The 11,729-nt window shown below is 39.7% G+C and overlaps 1 long non-coding RNA gene across 1 annotated transcript; it reads left to right on the top strand.

The window, feature by feature from the left end:
* Positions 1–5,033: 5,033 nt before the first annotated feature.
* Positions 5,034–6,930, top strand: LOC308288438. The gene is made up of 6 exons (XR_013962194.1): positions 5,034–5,158; positions 5,616–5,720; positions 5,845–5,963; positions 6,060–6,195; positions 6,450–6,523; positions 6,708–6,930. It is a non-coding gene; the product is annotated as an uncharacterized lncRNA (long non-coding RNA).
* The last annotated feature ends 4,799 nt before the right edge of the window (positions 6,931–11,729 follow it).

Here is an 11,729-nt window from a genome sequence, read left to right as displayed (position 1 = left end):
TTTATTAAAGGAGACAACGGTGATGTAATGCAATAAAGCAGGTTTAATGGAGATCACATCAGATGCATCTTATAGCAAATATTTTTTTTTAAAGAATAAAGACATATTTGCTCGAATTAGGAATGCATTGGAATTAAAATGTGAAGTACGCGGAAATAGAACAAGGATATTAATTTTGAAACATAATAACTCTAAAGTTATCATGGCCTGCTTGGTCTAAAAAGTTTACTGTAAATGACAGTTACAAGTTTGACTCTAACTCTTCCATAAGACCCTTCTCATGTTCCTGAAGAGCTTGGTAGAAGGTGTCTTTGGCTCTTTTGTTGTTCAGGAGGTCATAGAGTTTCCTCATCCCTCTCTCTTTGGGGTGTTGTGCTGTCACAGTATTGCGGCCCGCATCACTGATGACACGCTTTTGAATGAGCTGATCCAGGATGAGTTCGAGGCCGGGCTCGGACACTCTCTTAATCAGCTCTTGCCGGAGTTGGTCAACACGGTGCACTGAAAGCAAAAGGTAATGAACATTGAGTTGTGGGTGAGATGATGTGGGTAAAACATATTTAAACACATGCCTGCATCTATCTATCTATCTATCTATCTATCTATCTATCTATCTATCTATCTATCTATCTATCTATCTATCTATCTATCTATCTATCCATCCATCCATCCATCCATCCATCCATCCATCCATCCATCCATCCATCCATCCATCCATCCATCCATCTATCTGATTGTCCTATCAATTAATCAATCTATATCTATGCACAGAATCGTTCTCTCTCTCTCCCTCCCCTTCTCTCTCTCTCTCTCTCTCTCTCTCTCTCTCTCTCTCTCTCTCTCTCTCTCTATTAACTGATATTATGCTACACCAAATTATACACATGAAAAGCCAAAGGAGACTATTAGTCCATGGGCCAGACGAGATGTCGGTGTCACTCAAGGTGGCAAAGGTTACTTATAATTTTTTTGAAAAGCTCAAATATAATATTGTGAAGTCAACTTGGAAAATCCCCGCTGGAAATGAAGGGGTTAATACCATAGACTTTATAAAATATATGGACAAAGCAAAACCATTGGTTTCTATGCAGCGCAAATGACACAATATGGGTCATCATAGATTGTAAAGGCATCGGAGGATGCTATTGGCTGCCAACGGTCACGTGCAACTGCAGGGATACATTGGAGAATGTGGTCGGAGCCTCCCGAAATACAGCACACGAAGAAGAACACAGCCGGCTGGTATCAGTTTAGTTGGCCACGCAACTTTATCATTTATTTTAAAATAAATCAGACCAAATTTCGACAAAACGCATATGATGGTGATTGAAAGGCAATTTTTAACTAGCGATAGGAATCATTAAGTATTCATGAAAATGTTAATTAAGGTTAAAACACGAAAGGGGAAAATGAATGGGATCCAATGGAGAAAAATTCTTTTTGCGATCGGCCGGGGGGGAAAGCAGCACAACAAGCGGCCAATAATAGGACGTTTTACTTCCGTATTGGAGTCATTTTAAATCGGCAGAACTATGCCCCTGGTTAATACGGGGAGCGTGAGTGACAGCTGTCTGAATCCCTTCCCAAAGCGTTACCTGACAAATCAGCGTCATTGCACGTCACCGCACCAGAGGACAGAAAGGAGAAGGAAAAGAATCCTTCAGTAACCTCCATTTTCAAACAACAGAGAGAGTGTGCGTCCCGCAGCAGCGACGTTGCGCTAAAAACATGAAAGAAGCAGCACTAGTGCAGCCATAAAAAACCTGGAGAGACGGCCGGTGAGACCCAGACTTTGTTTGTTTAATGATCGTAAATCTCTTGCGCAACCGTTGTAGCGCACAGTAGAACTGCGTTCTTCTAGTTCATTGCCAATTGTTTGGTGTTGATGTTTTAAAGCTAAAGTTAACATAATTGTTTGAAAACAAATGGGATTTATTTAGTTGATCTGTAGATTGATAAAAACGACTTGAATGCTGCTAAAGTTAAAGTTTATTATATTTACATTTCAAATGAGATGCATATATATAAAAAAAACTGTTAAAACAAATTCATGAATACACTGAGAAAGTAAAACAGTATTTACAAGTGTTTAAAAGCATACTGTATATGAAAAGCATGTGTATTTCTATTTCATCTGCATTGCATTTACTGTAGTCATTTCTTATTTTCTTTAAAGGTTTTTCACCTTGCTTACAACTTACTTACAACTTACAACCACGACCTGTACAATTACCTGCAAATACTAAAGTAAAGAGAGTAAAAAGAAGGAAAACGGTGTGGTCATTGTATGAGTGGAACCCAGTTAAACCTCCTATGGTCTGTACCAATCCCTTTCAAGCAGGGAAGCTGCAAATACTAAATAGCTTGACAAATATTTTGGTATTATTGACTTCCTGAGTCACAGCTATGTAGCTAATCGTATTGTCCATCGTATTGTCCCCTGTGGACAATGTTCATAGTCAGCTCACCTCCACGTTTAGCGACTCTCTTTGCCGGCGGAGGTCCAGCACCTGTGAATCCCCTTGTTGACGTACCAGCACCTATGGGTTCATATAAGCATAAATAACCAGTTACTCACCAGTCACCAGTGCAGTAGGAGCGAGATCATTTAGCGACCTCCAACCTGGTCGCAACCTGGTCGGTAGTTTTCACCGACCGGGTCGCTAAATCTACCGACCGGGTCGCTAAATCTACCAACCGGGCTGCAAAATCACCGACCTGGGCATTAATTTAGCGACCCGGTCGGTGATTTAGGGTTAGGGTTAGGGTTAGGGTTAGGGTTAGGGTTTGGGTTAGGGTTAGGGTTAGGGTTAGCAGCCCGGTCGGTGGATAAGCGACCCGGTCGGTCGACTTTGCGACCCAGTTGGTGATTTTGCGGCCCGGTCGTTAGATTTAGCGACCCGGTCGGGAGATTTAGCGACCCGGTCGCTGAAAACTACCGACCAGGTCGCAACCCGGTTGGAGGTCGCTAAATGATCTCGCAATCTCTCCACCAGTGGCGTCTACTCTTTTTTTGCTGAGGATATATATATATATATATATATATATATATATATATATATATATATATATACAGAATAAAGAGTTATCTACGTAGTTTTAGTCGACAAAATGTTGTCACTTGTGTGAGTATGTTTCCTCTCGCCTCACCATTAAAGATTAATCTGGTTAACGATGCATATCAGTCACTCTGTGTGAAAAGACCTCCATGACAACTGTATTTATGCCCATATATGGAGATCCCTGATGTTGTCAATATTATGACCATATCTAACAGGACTTCATATGAGAATGCCCATATACGTATAGCCAGGGACCCAGTCACCCAGAATGTGAGATAACCTGTGATGTCATGCAGTACTTTTTATTTCTGTTTTATCTATTAGTTTGATCATTAAGGTCCACAGAATGAGAGGCCTGCTCTGCGGGTTAGGGTTAGGGTTCACCAATGAAAATTATTTTAAAAAGAAAAATTCTGATAAAACAAATAAAGAGGCGGGGTTTCTCGCTCCTTTAAATATCAAAGAAGAATACCTCAATTTGCCATATATTAACTTGTACGTTAATATATTTTGTTGAGAAGTATTTTCTATGGAATATCAGTTAAACCCGGCATTAGTGATGGTGTGACAAAATTAAGCGTTAGTGTTCTAGGATTAAGAGACACAGGCCGAGTGGAAAAAGAAGCGCTATTATTTTATCATGAACAATTAGTGAGGACCTATTATACGAAGATAGGTTGAAAAGTGATGAAGTTGTCCTTTAACACTTTGACTGCCACAATGTTAAGGCTTTTAAGGGTAAAACCCTTGCCACCATAGAGGCCCATTGATTTCTGACGGAATAAATTGAAAATGGTAGGATGTACGAAAATTGCCAAAAATTTCAGAGAAACTAGAGCCGGAACCCTAGTTTTCACCATAAAATTTTCGTCCATAAAAAGTGTTCTGCTGTGGAGAAACCTGAGGGAGAGCGAAAGCTGCACAGATGAAAAAACAGCATCAGAAATTTACTTTCTGAGATAATTGAGGTCAAAGAAAAAAAACTTTCAGAAGCCCTACAAACAAATTGGTAAATGGTACAAGAACACACAGTACCTCTAAATGAAGAACAGGGAGCCGGCCATAATGCTGTAAAAAAGTTGTACCGTGGTCTAGTTATAAGGCAGGAAAGTGGAAGAAGCCAGGAGACTGACAGAGGCTCTTTTTTCATCTTCCCAGGATGAAGGAGAGACAGAGTAGAATCCACTGTGTTTTGACCTGGGATTTTTTATTCAAGCCTTCAGTTAGACATCAGACATCTCAAAAATAAAGATAAAAACTCTGATAAAGATAAAAAAAAACTTTACATTGCTGTTTCACTTCAGTATAGTTGTAGATGTGTTCCATTGCAATTAAATACAAAATTGATGTACATTCATATGGAAATGTTTGTATTGACAAAGTCAAGCCAACTGCGACAAACTTCACCATGTTAGAATCCAGACCAGGCAACTGCAAGTAAGAGTAATTATGAAAAAAAAAACATAATTACCATAAGGTATATATAATTATTTGCTATACATTTTATATACACAGGTACATATATTTCCAAAATAGCAGATCTACAAGCTCATAGCCCGGCACCGCGCTATGAGCTTGTAGATCTGCCATTTACATACACACAGAGAAATAAGTCTACGTTTCTGTACCCTAAAAGGTCCATTTGTCATAACAGTACCCTGTGATTGGTAGAAGGTACTTAAATGGCCCTGACAACTGTGGACCCTTATTGCATTTTAAAAGGTACAAAATCATTGTTGGCCACTTAAGGTACATATTTGTACCCTTTTGACCAGGAGGAGGAGCTACTGTTTATGGGGGGAAATGCAACAGTCAGATGTAGTTTGTGAGGGAAAAGACAGTGAGAGATTTATCTTTTGCTTAGAGAGCAAACATGTTTAGCCTACTGTACCTTGAGATTAGTCATAAAATGTACTCATTGGAGTAAGCACTTACAACTAGAAGTTATTCTGACTGTGACTCAACATGCCAGCTAACTACTTGCTGGACTGGAGTCTGGAGCCAAGAGCTACATGGCTGACATGGAACATTTGAATTATCTATTTTTTCTCAAAGTCCTGTGAAATCTGAAAGGTGTGGAAGACTGCAAGGCAAAGGTGAGAAAAACTCTGTGTTTTATTTTCTTCCAAATTGGTCAAAACTTTAATCTCAAGTGCTGTTTAGTGCTAACTGTTTGAAAGGTCAGCTGCTAGCAGCTTATGTTATCAGGTTAGAGTTAGCAGGTTGGAATGAATAACTAACTAAATGTAAGGGCATCTTGGCATACATTTGACATTATCCCAAAGAGTGAATAATTAGTTGTACACTAAAAAAGGTGGTTCACATAAATGAATTAACTTAAAAGTATAGCATTTCCTTGTTAAATGTAGTGGAGGGTAAGTATAAAGTAGCCACTCAGACATGTACAGACATGTTCTTTTAGAGTTGCACAGATCAATAAGGTACAATGTTGCCACGCAGGGTACATAAATGTTCCTTTAAAGGTGTGAAGGTACAAAACCAATACTGGCTGGTTAATGTGTTAATGTGTTATTTTGTCATTATCTTTACCAGGGCTTGTGCAAGGAAGCAGGAGGAGAAGCAGGAGATTCTTGGATGACTTGAATGGAATGCTGCACTACATATGCATAGATTGTTTATGTACTTTCAAAACCAAAGGTATATTTTATGCTCTCAAAATATTTTCTCAGTTATTCAACTAATCCATTTTAAGCAGTGTATCCACCCCTATTTGTGTGACATCCTGTTTTGCTTCTTTTATACCATCTTTCCTTCTACCCAGGTGGGTCATTGGATGATAATGCCAGAGCCCTGTTTTGGATGTACTGCTCCAGAGCACATCTAGATATAAATGCACAAAAAGGCGGTGGCACTACGAGACCTGCTCTGAAGACCTGTCAGGTAAATAAACATTTCAAGCAGCAGGGAAAACACTTGTCCCTCATTGCCATTCAGGGATATTTCTTAATGTTTATTTGTTAATGTGCTTAAATCTAGAGAAAATATCTGGAGATTCACACCACTGGAGTCCATGTGGTATATGCCAGAAAACCAGTATTCAGCACTGCAAAGTACAGTCAAGTCAAGTTGGAGGATTAAGATGGCCTTCCAGACATCCCAACTGTGTTTACAGGTGACTTTATCCACTCTACATTGCATGTACTCAAAATTGGAAGTATTTATTGGATATTTGTAAAGTTAAAATTGTTCTGCTTGCTAAGAGCCAGACTGTCTGGTATAGATACTGTTCTGTTCCTCATGGATGTGCTGTTTTGAACTTCAAAGTGCACACTATTTATGCCTGTATAACATTTGTTTGTATTTTTAAGTAATTACTAGGTAAGAGTGACTTAATATTGGGTCTGATTGTATTTGTATTCCTTACAGTAACACAAGGCTGCAGCACATTACAAACTGCTATTCAAGGATCAAGCCTGCTTCACACTGGAATTCATTTAAAGGTAACTTTAGGCTTGAATGCAGAAAGATAAAGTTAGCATTTGTGTGAATTAACTTCTGACTTGTTTAGGATTTATGTTTGAGCATAAATATGTGCAAAAAATAAATAAATAATGTTTTTTCTTTGTATTTTAAGATTTAGAACAATCCATTCACTACTTATACTTGTTCTTTGTTCCCTGCCAGATTGTCATGTTGCTGCATTCCAGCCATCAGTTCCTCATGGATACTTACTGCTTCAGACCTTCTGCATTGGACTTTTGGCATCAATCCAACTGCTCCTTAACTTGTTTGCCTTTCTGTGAGTTGTCTCATTTGTTCAAAGAAGGAATTACTTTTTTATGTGCGCTTTTAGAAATGTAAATATATTATTCTTTATTTTCATTCTATACTACAGTGAATGGATAACTTGTTGGAGGGTGTGACCTCATGTTTTTTTTACAGTTTTAATAAATGTTTTATTGCAGATCATCTGACTGGGTTTTATTTTGTGTTTGAAGAAGATCTACATGTTGCTTTTTACAACCTGTAAAAAGGTTTCCAAGAAGGTACAAGATTTTCACTGGGGGTACAGAAATGGTTTAGAGGTACAAACAAGAAGGTACAATGTTGTCACTATAGGGGTACATAAATTATTTAGAGGTAAAAACAAGAAGGTACAATATTGTCACTCGGGGTACAGCAATGGTCCTTATAAGGTACAAACACCTACTGTATGTTTTTATACTGTTTTTTATTTCCCCCTTTTTTCCTGACTATATCTACTGCATAGTACTGTGTTCTATCCGTCTGTCATTCAATGTTATATGAGATACTGCAATGGTTTACTATGGAAATAAGCCTAGTCTTTTCATGGATCTCCTTTTAGTAGACCTTGTACCAGTGAACTGTACCGTCATGAAACTGTACCTTTTCCTATGCAAACTTCTAATAAAGTCTTCAATCAATCAATCAATCAATCAATCAATCAATCAATCAATCTCTCCCCAACTTTCTCTCTTGTATCATGGCTGTAAGGTTTATTCTAACGCAGTTGGTTCTCTAGCGAAAAAAAGAGAGAGAGAGAGAGAGAGAGAGAGAGAGAGAGAGAGAGAGAGAGAGAGAGAGAGAGAGAGAGAGAGAGAGAGAGAGAGAGAGAGAGAGAAGTGGAGCAGAGAGAGAAGTGGAGCAGAGAGACACGGTGAGAGAAAGATCGCTCTCTGAACGAAAGAGAGAGAGAGAGAGAGAGAGAGAGAGAGTGGAGCAGAGAGAGAGGTAGAGAGACATAGAGACACGGTGAGAGAGATCACTTTCTGAACGAAAGAGAGAGAGGAAATCTGAGCAGGCTAGAGAGTTAGCAAACAACGTTGGCACCACTTCGATGGGTTACTTTTAGAATAAAACACGATAAAACTATAAAAATACAATGAGGATTACCACTGGGATTCTTTTTTGATCTCCATCTCGCTGGATTGGTCAGACTGCGACGTCTGCGAGTGACTTATAGTGGTTGTTTTGCTGGGATGTGTTTGTTTTGCACTAAATGGAGCATCTGTCCTCCTTCCTCACCAAGCTAAGCTAAAGAGGCGTCAATTGGGTATGGCAAGCTATGGCAGCTGCCATACCTTGGCTACAGGGGGAATATAATAAAATGTACTGTAATCGTGCCTGTTGTAAAGGTATGGCAACATGACTGGTGTCTTGCACGCGAGCCTCGCGCGCGTGAAAGACACCAGTCATGTTGCCATAACTTAGCTTTTTCTGAACTGACGCCGCTGAGCTAAACGCCCTGCTCGATCGGTGGTCCGCGCGCGCATCATCAAAGACCATGGGTTATCTAGACTATCCGTCTGGTATTAGACACTGTTACATTTTTTTTATGATAAATTAAACTTATCGTATCAAAAAACGAAAAGCATTAATTAATCAATGATGGTTATAGAGCACATTAAATGAATTCCAGTTGTCTACAGCCATTAACAGCTTGTTATCATGCAAGGATTTACACACTGACACAACGCAACACAACACAATCCTATCCTAAATAGTTTCAAACCTGCAGAAAATACTTTTAAACTGGCGTCGATCCTGCCATATATTCAAAGATCAGGTCTCTATCCTACTTGAACTCACTACGATGTGTTCTATAAACAACATTGACGACTTAACGACTGTTGTTTTTTGATATTAGAGTAAGTTTAATTGATCATCATATATTGTAATTGTGTCTCTACCAGGTGATTAAAGACATAATGTAAACAGGTTTTGTAGCATAGAGGGAAGAGGGGGACCACGGGTGCTTATATTGTGCAACTCTGACACATGCACGGGGGATAATCTGAGTCTGATTATAAACCACTTAATTACATTGATTCCTTACTGCAAATGCCTGGACAAAAAACTATCTGCAATAGCATCGGGATTAATTGTTGTCCTTATAGGACTGGTCGGATCAATGCCATGGTTATCTGACTGATTTAATCACCTGGTAAGAGACACTCTTTCACATTTTCATGAACATGATCAATTACACTAATCACAATATCAAAAAACAAAGGCCATTAATTCAGCAATGATGTTCATGGAACACGTACGGGAAGGACACAGGAGGAGGATGCCATTGTAAGTGTATTAGGCAATGGGAATGGATTTAGACCATATTCACGTTTCAAATCTATTGACGACTAATGGGCCTGGCTGTTGGATTTATATTGTGGCACGTTTAATTGATCATATCTCATATTAATATTAGTGTCTCTACCAGGATTGAAATGAACACTGCATGTGCAAACATGTTTTTTTTGTAACACAGGGAGTAGAGTAGATGGAGAGAAAAACAGATCTCCGATCTCATCTCATGGTTGTGTAACTTGGATAGCCTACAGAAACGACAGATCTCCATCTCAGTCAGTGCTTGTGTAATTTGCGGGGAATATATTAATCTGACTCTGATTACAAACCACTTGAACTCCGACTTCTATATCCTATATGCCAGGGAGAAGATAACCGGGGTCCAACCTATGTGCGAGCTTGTTGATTTTTGGCACGGCATAGATTGGCAAAAATAGATTTGGTGTAGTAGACTGAATATGTGGTCAACGTATAAAGAGTAAAATTGGGTCCCGTTTTATTCCAGAGGTTTTGATGAGGCAGGAGTAGTAGTTTAGACGAGGTGGCGAGGTACAGTAGCTCCGTGCTGCACAGCGGTGCGTTCAATCAATCAGTCATCCATAATAGGCTTGTTATCTTAATAATAAGTGAATTTTACGACGGCGAGTGAACGATTGCGTTCCAGAAGTCCTTCTGATGGATTTTTCTTGGCTGTCGAGTGTTTTATCGTCCAAAAAAATCGCTCTGAACGTGATTAAAACGATAGTGTACTGTTTACGCTGTATTAACTCAACGGGGAAAGGCGGTTTGTTTTCCCCCACGCTCAAAGCGGATGTGACGTTTATGGGCGTTCCTTTCTAGCTCCGTGTTGGTGTATAGCAGTTCTTTTCGCTGCGACGCCGCGGCTCGGTGGTCCCTGGTGGCCTGGTCGATGAACCATGATGATCCAGTAAAACTTTTCAGATCACATGTAACGGCTGTAGAAGTAGTCCTCAGTAGTATAGTAAAGCACCCCTCCTCCATCTCAAGAAATCTATACTTTTCACTCTACAGTTGGGTCCTTTCACTCCAGTTGTCAAGTTGGACATATTACTGGCCGTGTTATATGATCACAGAGTAGAATGAATAAAGTTTATTATATTTACATTTCAAATGAGATGCATATATATAAAAAAAAACTGTTAAAACAAATTCATGAATACACTGAGAAAGTAAAACAGTATTTACAAGTGTTTAAAAGCATACTGTATATGAAAAGCATGTGTATTTCTATTTCATCTGCATTGCATTTACTGTAGTCATTTCTTATTTTCTTTAAAGGTTTTTCACCTTGCTTACAACTTACTTACAACTTACAACCACGACCTGTACAATTACCTGCAAATACTAAAGTAAAGAGAGTAAAAAGAAGGAAAACGGTGTGGTCATTGTATGAGTGGAACCCAGTTAAACCTCCTATGGTCTGTACCAATCCCTTTCAAGCAGGGAAGCTGCACAAATACTAAATAGCTTGACAAATATTTTGGTATTATTGACTTCCTGAGTCACAGCTATGTAGCTAATCGTATTGTCCATCGTATTGTCCCCTGTGGACAATGTTCATAGTCAGCTCACCTCCACGTTTAGCGACTCTCTTTGCCGGCGGAGGTCCAGCACCTGTGAATCCCCTTGTTGACGTACCAGCACCTATGGGTTCATATAAGCATAAATAACCAGTTACTCACCAGTCACCAGTGCAGTAGGAGCGAGATCATTTAGCGACCTCCAACCTGGTCGCAACCTGGTCGGTAGTTTTCACCGACCAGGTCGCTAAATCTACCGACCGGGTCGCTAAATCTACCAACCGGGCTGCAAAATCACCGACCTGGGCATTAATTTAGCGACCCGGTCGGTGAGTTAGGGTTAGGGTTAGGGTTAGGGTTAGGGTTAGGGTTAGGGTTTGGGTTTGGGTTAGGGTTAGGGTTAGCAGCCCGGTCGGTGGATAAGCGACCCGGTCGGTCGATTTTGCGACCCAGTTGGTGATTTTGCGGCCCCGGTCGTTAGATTTAGCGACCCGGTCGGGAGATTTAGCGACCCGGTTGCTGAAAACTACCGACCAGGTCGCAACCCGGTTGGAGGTCGCTAAATGATCTCGCAATCTCTCCACCAGTGGCGTCTACTCTTTTTTTGCTGAGGATATATATATATATATATATATATATATATATATATATACAGAATAAAGAGTTATCTACGTAGTTTTAGTCGACAAAATGTTGTCACTTGTGTGAGTATGTTTCCTCTCGCCTCACCATTAAAGATTAATCTGGTTAACGATGCATATCTGTCACTCTGTGTGAAAAGACCTCCATGACGACTGTATTTATGCCCATATATGGAGATCCCTGATGTCGTCAATATTATGACCATATCTAACAGGACTTCATATGAGAATGCCCATATACGTATAGCCAGGGACCCAGTCACCCAGAATGTGAGATGACCTGTGATGTCATGCAGTACTTTTTATTTCTGTTTTATCTATTAGTTTGATCATTAAGGTCCACAGAATGAGAGGCCTGCTCTGCGGGTTAGGGTTCACCAATGAAAATTATTTTAAAAAGAAAAATTCTGATAAAA

This window comes from Nannobrachium achirus, assembly GCF_963921795.1.
Source record: "Nannobrachium achirus genome assembly, chromosome: 7".
Lineage (NCBI taxonomy): Eukaryota > Metazoa > Chordata > Actinopteri > Myctophiformes > Myctophidae > Nannobrachium > Nannobrachium achirus.
Note: the sequence above shows the minus strand (reverse complement) of the source record. Positions and strands in the feature narration are given on the sequence as shown.